The sequence below is a fragment of the Artibeus jamaicensis genome, unplaced genomic scaffold (assembly GCF_021234435.1).
Source record: "Artibeus jamaicensis isolate MK-2021 breed Jamaican fruit bat unplaced genomic scaffold, CSHL_Jam_final contig_65, whole genome shotgun sequence".
Lineage (NCBI taxonomy): Eukaryota > Metazoa > Chordata > Mammalia > Chiroptera > Phyllostomidae > Artibeus > Artibeus jamaicensis.
In genome coordinates, this window is record NW_026521913.1 from 4731920 (window position 1) to 4741213 (window position 9294).

The 9294-nt window shown below is 37.2% G+C and overlaps 1 pseudogene; it reads left to right on the forward strand.

Annotated features, from left to right (window-relative positions):
• Window positions 1–266: 266 nt before the first annotated feature.
• LOC119043970 (translationally-controlled tumor protein-like) lies at window positions 267–4911 on the forward strand (annotated as a pseudogene).
• The last annotated feature ends 4383 nt before the right edge of the window (window positions 4912–9294 follow it).

Below are 9294 nucleotides of genomic sequence, written 5' to 3' on the forward strand. Positions count from 1 at the left end.
GGTAGTGTAATTTCTCCAACTTTGTTCTTCCCTTGGTAGGATCGCTATTGCTATACGGGATGTTTTGTGGTCCATATAAATTTTTGGTATATTTGTTCTTGTTTTGTGAAATATGTCATTGGAATGTTGAGAGGAATTACACTGAGTATGTAGATTGCTGTAGATAGTATGAACATTTTTATGGTGTTAATTCTTCATATCTATGAATGTGGTATGTGCTTCCATTTATTTGTATCTTCTTCAATTTCTTTCTTCAGTGTCTTATAATTTTCCAAGTACAAGTCTTTTACATCTTTGGTTAGGTTTATTCCTAAGTATTTTTTAAAGCAATTGTGAATGGGATTGTCTTTTAATTTATTTTTCTGTTAGTTCATTATTAGCATATAAAATGCAACTGATTTCTGGATATTAATTTTGTATCCTAATACTTTGCTGAATTCATTTATCAGATCTAGTAGTTTCTTGATAAAATTTTTAGGGTACTTTATGTACAGAATCATGTCCTCTGCAAATAAGGGCAGTTTTACTTTTTTCTTTACAATTAGGATGACTTTTTTTTCCTCTTCTTGTCTGATTGCTGTGGCTAGGACTTGTGTTGAACACAAGAGGTAAAAGGGAAATACCTGTCTTGTTTCCAGTCTTAAGGGGGAACACTTATAGTTTTTTCCTAGTGAGTATGATGCTGGTAGTATGTTTGTCATATCTTTATTATGTTTAATTTCCTTTATCCTCTCTTGGCTGAGAGATTAGTTTACACACTAAAATATGATACAAAAGCCACAAAGTTTTGGAAGAAGGGCAGACTTCTGCCTCAGAGCCTATCTCCTCTAAAACACCCAAAGAAAATAAATCTCTTCCTGGCCAGACCAGTTATATGCTGCACCCAGAGTTCCTTCTCCCATTTAAAATACCATCCTTTGATAAATGCAGGCAGCTGTAACATGATCATCCAGGTATTCCTGAGGAAAAGAAAGAGAGTGAGTATTGGCAATCCTTCTGTTTAAATCTTCCAGCTTATAATTCCATGCACTCTAGAAGCGTTCAGCTTCTCAACCAATCCCATCCTAGACTGGCAGATCTGCACCTCTCCCTGCCCAGTCTCTTCCTGTGGTAGGGAGATCTCCCACATGCCCAGCTAGTTTGTTTACCACTGCCTCATGCAACTTCCTCCTATGGTCCCTCCCTCACTCCTCCCCAGTGATCTGATCAGTTTTCTCTGTATCATTCTTTTAGGATGCATTTTAACTCTTTCATCCTTGATAACCCTTACTAAACTCTTCCAGAGCCCTATATGGTCCCTGACCCTGGGGGGTGACTCATCCCAATTAGAAGGATAGGATTTGATAGACAGTGACCTGGAGGAGGAATGAGCAGTTTTTATAATGCCATGTTGATTGATTGAAAGGGGAGGATATTTTAATAACTAATGGTTCAAACTTGGCTCTGTTGAAGGGTAGGATTTATGCTTTCCTTAGCCTTACTTGCTAAGAAGCTGAGAGTCTATTGTATACCAGTTGTGGTAACTCTGTTGTATTTGGGTTTCCTCCTTCCAAAAGCAAAACATTGAAATGAATTGGAAAGAAGTGGCTTATTTGTGATCCCAGGAAGCACTGTGAGGGGGCAGGGAAGTGAAACAAGGAAGGAAGAACTGACGGAATGTGTGGTAATGAACAGGTAGGCATCACTAAGAGCAACTGAGAACCTCCAAGTGATGGTGCCAAACTATGTCTAGCTGTTCCATTAAGGATCAAGAAACTTGAACCTATGTCTACCACATCCTGTCTCTCATATATTATAAGTCACTCTTGGGGGAATTTATGCCTTAGCACTTCTAGGCTGCCCACCTAGAAAGACAAAGAAGCCATCGGCAAATTCAGATACTCCCCAGAGGAGACCTCCATGGTAGGCCAAGAAAATATGGCAGGTGCTAGAAGCATATAACTACCAGCTTCTGATACAAATATCCATTTCCTATCTCCGCCATAGTAGACCTTCTGCCACATAAAATTCATTTTTAGGAGTAGGTAGAGCACATATTATTTTTCAAAAACAAGATTTATTCATCAGAGTTGGTCACATATTACTATGGACTATACAGAAGAAGTAAGCATTATATGTGCATAACTGAGGAGCCACAGAATGTCTTTGCTGATTATAATTCAGGCTGATCAAAAGACTGAAGGAGAGAAAAGTGTTCACCTATGGTAGACCCCTGGCATTAGTTGACTCATTAACCAGAAACTGATTATCCAGATTTCTTGTTTCTCCCCTACCCCCACAGCTGCTGCCTTTTTCTTTTCACTGCTCATTAGCATGTATGGTAAAAGAGGAGCAATGGATAAAATCAGACCTACAGGAGTCTTCTTTTATTTTTTATTTTTAGTTGATTGAGACCATAATGAAGAATGAAGTTGAAACTAACAACAGATAATAATTGTTTTTGTTTTCTTTATTGTGGTCAAATATACATATTATATCAAATATACATAAATCTTACCACTTAAATAATTTTTAAGTATACAGTTCAGTGGCATTACATATATTCATATTGTTTTGTAGCTATCACCACCACCCATCTCCAGAAATTTTTCAACAGATTTTAGAATTTGGGGTTTTCAGTGCATTTTGGTTTTCCAACATGTCTCTATCCTCCATTTATTCAGATGTTCAAGAATTGACTGGATTAAGTAAAATGTCACTTGCAGGAGATAGAAAAACATCTGTTATTTTTTATATGTTTATATCAGATATTAAAAAGCAAGGGTGGTGTAACAGATATATATGAGGGGTCCTCCAAAAACCAAAAGTGTCTTCTGAAGGGCAGGCCCCTTGTAGTACAGTCTTTCTCTGCTAAGTCAGTGTTCTAGAAACCCATTTGTATCAGTGTACCAGCTGGCATTGCTGTGAGAGGCTGTGTTTAGCTTCATTTAATTCTTTTTGAAAATTCTGTCAGTGTATTTGCCCATTTCATGATGGGTGATTTACAACCTCACCTGCTCTCAGTGTGCTGAGTGTTGACCAAAACCAGCATGAGTCCTATGCCACACCCTTCCTATTCACCTGATCTTGCCTCAAGCAATGTTTTTGTTTGTTTGTCTCCCCAAGATTAAAGAAGTCCTCAAAGGGAAACATTTTGCCTATGTGGAAGAAGTGAAACAAAAAATGACAGAAGCACTAAATGGTTCAAAAACTGTTTTGAACAGTAAAAAAATGTTTCAATAGGTGTATTGCATCAAATGGAGAGTACTTTGAAAATGACTGAAGTTTAAACATGTAAGAATAAATACACATTTTTAAATAAATAAATTCAGGGGTTTTGAGGGATCTCTCTTCATATTACTACATAATAAACTAGTCAAAAATATAATGGCTTAAAACAACCATCATTTGTTTAGTCACTATTCTAAGGAATGGTAGTTCGTGGTGGGCTAACCTGGGTGATTTTGGTCTATTTGAACTAGATGCAGTTGATAGTGGCTGGGCACACTCGTGTGTCTACTGTCAGTTGCTAGGTCTGCTGGGGTCTGGATCGTATAAGATGGTTCAGCTGAGATAACTTAGCTCTGCGTGGTCTGTCACCCTTCACCAGGCCTATTCAACATGGCAGCTCAGCAGGATCTCAAGAGCAGTGAGAGGAGGGTGGGTGCAGAAGTGTTTATCATGTCTTTGCTTATATCACATTTGCTACTGTTTCATTGCCCAAAGCAAGTTACATGACCAAGCCTATAATCACTGATAAAATCCCCAATGGTATAATAAGGAGACATGAATAAATTAGGGCCATTCCTGTAATTAACTCACCATAAATATTCTTTCTAAGGCTAGAATTCTCTATGAAGATAAATAGTCTTCTGAGATCACTTTAGTTTATGTTAAAGTATCACGGTCCCTTTTTGATTCATGAATATTTTCAAAAGCTGAATTTGTATAACTGATATAATTGAGCCATAATTGACTATGTTTACAGTCCAACTAAATCACTGAAACTAAAACAAATTTTTTTCTCTGACCAAACAATGTGCAGATCTGTTTGATTACTATGGTTAGTATCACCACTTCTCCTGGCCATCTTACATCATATCTTCTCTTTAAAAAACCAGACGTTTCCATGGCTGGGTAGCTAAGTTGGATAGAATGTCACCCTGTTATGCCAAAGTTGTGGGTTCATCCCCACATAGGTGCATATATAAGAATCAACCAATGGATGCATAAATAAGTAGAATAAATTGATGGCTCTCTCTTTCTTTCAAATCAATTTAAAGACGAAAGAAAATCAGAGGGTTTTTTTTCCACCTGCTCATTCCCCAATCCCCAAGCACTACTCTGACTGCACTGTAGCATTTGCCCCAAGGTTTAGTTTTCTGCTACCAGTGCTGCTGCCACCTCCTTCCAGCCTCATCATGATCATCTGCAGGACCTCATCAACCATGATGAGACATTGGATATCTATGAGATCTGAGAGATCACACATGGGCTGTGCCTGGCGGTAGAGGGGAAGATGATCAGTAGGCCAGAGAGTAACACTAATGACTCACTTATTGGTGGAAATGGCTCCATTGAAGGCCTAGAGTGCAAAGGTACTGACAGCACTGTAATCACTGGTGTTGATTTGTCATGAACCATCATTTGCAGGCAACCAACTTCACAAAAGAAGCCTATAAGAAGCACCAAAGATTACATGAAATCAATCAAAGGGAAGTGTGAATAACAGAGACCAATAAGAGTAAAACCTTTATGAAAGGGGCTGTAGAACAAATTGAGCACATTCTTGCTAAATTCAAAAACTACCAAGTCTTCACTGGTGAAAACATGCATCCAGAAGGCATGGTTTCTCTGTTGGAGTATCATGAGCATGGTGCTAACCCATGTATGATTCTCTTTAAGGATGGTTTAGAAATAGAGAAATGTTAACAAGTTTGACAATCTGGATCTATATCACCCATTATCATAACTGGCTGCTGCTTGTCATCCACGTACCAGGGCTAAAACAAATGGGACTGATGTTATCTCGAGCTCTTAATTTATTTTCACCTTGATTTATTTGGACCAGAGGCATTGTTTTTAAGAAAAACAATGCATGTGGGTTTTCTAAAAATAAAATGCACTTAAACTAAAAACAAAAAATCAGGGGTTTGTACCATATGAAAGAATAATGAAAAGAGAGAGAAAAATGCAAAGTTGGCTTTCCCCTTCCATTTTTAAATATCTCTCCCATCTTCAATCCATGCTATGTTCTCACCAGTACAGTTGGGCTAGTTTCAGTTAAATGATCCTTTTTGCTTAAAGTCTTCTCAAAATACAAAAGTAAATATACTCCTTTTCTCACATCAGACTTTAATGAAATTAAAAATCTGACTCAAGTTTTTAAATATTTGAATCAAGAATCTGTCATAAATTGGGAAGCTACCACCTGATTGAAGGTGTCAAGTATATTTATTTTTCCTTTTTACTACTTTTATTTTACAAAAATAATATTTGCTCCCAGCAGTTAATTCCTTGTCCTACTTACTTCAGACTTCTAATCCTCAGTCACCCACCTTGAATGCATCCCCTTCTAGTAGTTATTTATGTATTATATGCATATACAAGCAAACATGTGTGTTACATATATATAACAGATTGAACCATATGAAGTTACCCATGTTGAAACATTTTTGATCTACAAAATCAGGGCTATCCAATATAATATATTTTTTAAGCATAAATAAAAGCAAACAAATATACTAGTCTGTATTTTCTTTTTTATTTTTACTTAAAATTTTTTTACTTACCTATATGTCCTTAAGATCATTCTATATCAGGAATAGGCCTTGATATTATTCTTTTCCATGACTACTTAAGCATGGCTGTAATTTATTTAACCATTACCTCTCTGATGCACACTAAGGCTTATTTTCTATTTTTATTATTGTAAATACTGCCTAAGTATTCCACTCAGCATTTGAATCTGGACATCTGCAGAAAGACAGATGGGGATATGCAAGGCCCATTTTACTGTCTCATGGTAAACTGGTTGAAGCAATGATGGAATCCCTTAGTTATTATTGGTATCTGTGTTGCAAGAGTTGTTGACTAATATTTATAGAAAATACCAACCAAAGTCTTTGCTCTTCTCAGTTCTGTAGCTCTTAAATTAGTTTGACTCATAAAACCAGAAGGAGTTGAGTTTCCTGAAAACTCTTATTTTTGTGGGAAGAGTCTTTTTTTTGTCTGGAAGGCTTCATTAGGAAGAGATACTAGTTTCTCAGACAGATCTGGTTTTGGTTCTTGGCTCTGCCATTAAATAGCTGTGTAACCCTAGATGACTTACCCTCTCCAAACCTCAGTTTCCAAATCTATAAAGTGGTTTATGCATGTTGTAGGGTTCTGTTGAGATTAAATAAAATGATGTGCCTGTCACACAATAGGCACTCAACAAATGGGCCATTTGCTCATTAAACCAAGTTTCCAAAGATAAAACATTTAGTGTTTCCTAGCAGAGCTAAGCCAGTGATTTTTCTAAGGAAATATGAAAATGTCTTCTGCAAGGCCTCCTTGCTAGCTGGCATGAAGTACTCAGTATTTTTTTTTCTGATCTCAGAGTTATCAATGGATTGTGGTTCCAAATCTCTGAATTCTGGACCCATCCTTGACACAAGGAGCTTGGCTTGAAAGGTCTTATTGCAGGCAAGAAAACATAATATTCCCAGGATCATTAAAACACCATCAGTTGATTGGACTCATTTCCTAGCCTCTAGTTTAGTCCAGATGATCTGCAGACATGTAAATTACCCACCATCTACACTGAGTCATGTGTGAAGCACTTCATGAGGAGCAGAGGAGCAAAAGCAGATCATAGATGAAAGGAGTCATGGATCAACTGGCACCAAAACTATGCTTTTGATTATTAATTCTAGAATAATGTTTTTATTTAGACCTTTAATGCCCAGGTTAATTTTCAAATGATTTATAAAAGTACAAACAAGCAAATTCTTTCTGCCTAGAAATCACAACTTTTGATATTTGTTGAACCCCATCCTAGGCACTTTATACATTTATGCAGCTCAAATATTCAAAACATAGATAGATGGATAGGTTATATAATTAAAGATTATATTAAATATCTTATTTGTTTACTTATTTTGTATTTTTCAATCTTCACACCCCCAAATCCTACACTGGAAAATTCAATGAAGGGAGAAACTTTGATTATTTTGTTCACTACAGAATCCTCAAAGCCTAATACAGTGCCTAGCACACAGAAGATGATCAAAACATTCAAATGTTGAATGCTCAAATATTTCTATTTGGATATCTTGTGATTCTTTCTTTGACCTTTAGTTCAATAGCTTGCCTAGGACATAACTTAATATCGATCATTACATGTCTTTTTTTCTGGAATACTTTGTTCTATCAATATTTTCTCATTTTAGTAAAGTTTTTCTATATTTGTCCTTGAGTATCTAATTCCATCTTCCTGCTTTCTTCTTCACAAACTGTAGTTATGAATATAGGCATCTCCTTTTGCTCCCATATTTATCAACTTCTTTGCAGTCATTATTTATAGTTTACTTTTCTATTTCATTTCGTGCAATGATCTCAAGCTTACTATCTCTGTATTTTTGTCTTTATTTTCAAGGTCTTTTCCCCTGTGCCTTCAATATTCTTACCTTAAGGGCACATATTTTCTCAGGCCTTGTGTTCCTCAACCAGTGCTATTCACAGCAAGCTCTTTATGGCACATGCCTTCTGGATTGTAATCAGGTTCTGACTGTTATCCCTCATCATTCCCCTAGCTTCCTCTCTGGGAGTTTTCTTTGAGTAGAAGGCCAGGTCACAGACAGCAGAAATAGATTACCAGCATACCAATTTCTTTTTTATGTATCCTTCCATCCCCGACCTCACTATAAGCAGTGGATACTTGTTCTGCTCATAGAGATAAAGATATATCTTTCCTACCTCTCTCCTGTGCTGTCCACAAAACTGGATTTCACCTCTCTAAGAATTCTTGGATATGTTCTTCTTGGTATTAACAAAGAGTTTTAAGTATACACAACTTCTTATCAGACTTGGGCAGCACATGGCAGCTGGGGGCTTACTCCCTTATCTCAGTCTAGCTTTTTTGGCATTTGCTAGAAATCTTTTGTAGTTTGTGGTGTTATGCTGTTGCAGGTTCTTACTTCATTGATGACGAATTGTGTTCCCTCTATCTTCTCTCCCTTTTGTTAATTTAGATAAATTTCAAATGAGGGGTAGAGCAAAGATGCCACCATTTTTACACCATTATGATATTAATCAGAATGGTCAGACTTAGACTGAGCAAAAGAGATTTTTGCAATTGAGAATTGTGAGTATGAAGCCGGTTGAATGCCTTTCACTTCTCAAGTTTACATTCCCCAGTCATTTATCTCTCTGTTGAAGACACTGCTTAATGCATACACCATGTGCTTCACTAATGATGTTTTCTATGGCCATGCTGCCATCTCCTCTCTGCTATAATGTGCAATGTGGCCCTCAGTGCCTGGGCCACACACCCATTAATATTTATGCTTCCTTAGAGTGATGGGGTGTCCCAGCGATTTGTAATCATGAGCAGGTATCCCTAATGGAAGAATAAGTAGGAGGCATCTCTTGGGGAATAGCTGCTTTCAGTCTTCTTGTCATAGAAAAGAAGAATTTGGGGTGGTGATGGAAATATGCACAGCATTTATGGAGTAACCTCCAACTATCCAATTGTCTAACTTGGATTATTTGTAAGGAAAGGTTAGAGAAAAGATGGAGAAGTAGCTGATGTCCCCCTGGTGGAGAAAAAGAGAGCTCCTTTTTCTTTCCCCAGCCAGAAGCTCCCCTGTTGCTGTGAGAAGTTATTCCAGTGGCTGGTTGCATACAGCCCAAGTCTTCCAAGTTTATCTCCTTGCACAACAAGATTCTAGTTCTGTGCCCCTGATGTGTTGTCTCCTACTCACAAACTTTTGTTCAATGCATAAAGTCTCAGCAAACTATTATTAATCATTACCCATATGGGCTGGGAAATGCAACATCTGCTTTGATGTTTGGTTTAATTACCAAGTAATGACAGCAGAAATAAATAATCAATCTTATCCAGTGGGGTCAGGGCACTGCTAACTTTTGACTAGCTAAATGTCCTGTGACCATTTGGTCCAAACATCACATGGGGTTGCATTTTACAACAGAGCATGTTGGGGTGATCACTATTTAATTGAAAGTGCTGATCTTTATGTTTAACGTAGATTGTATAAGCTTTAAATATGCGGCCAAGTCCAGTTCAGTGGATTCTTCTGACCATACATAATG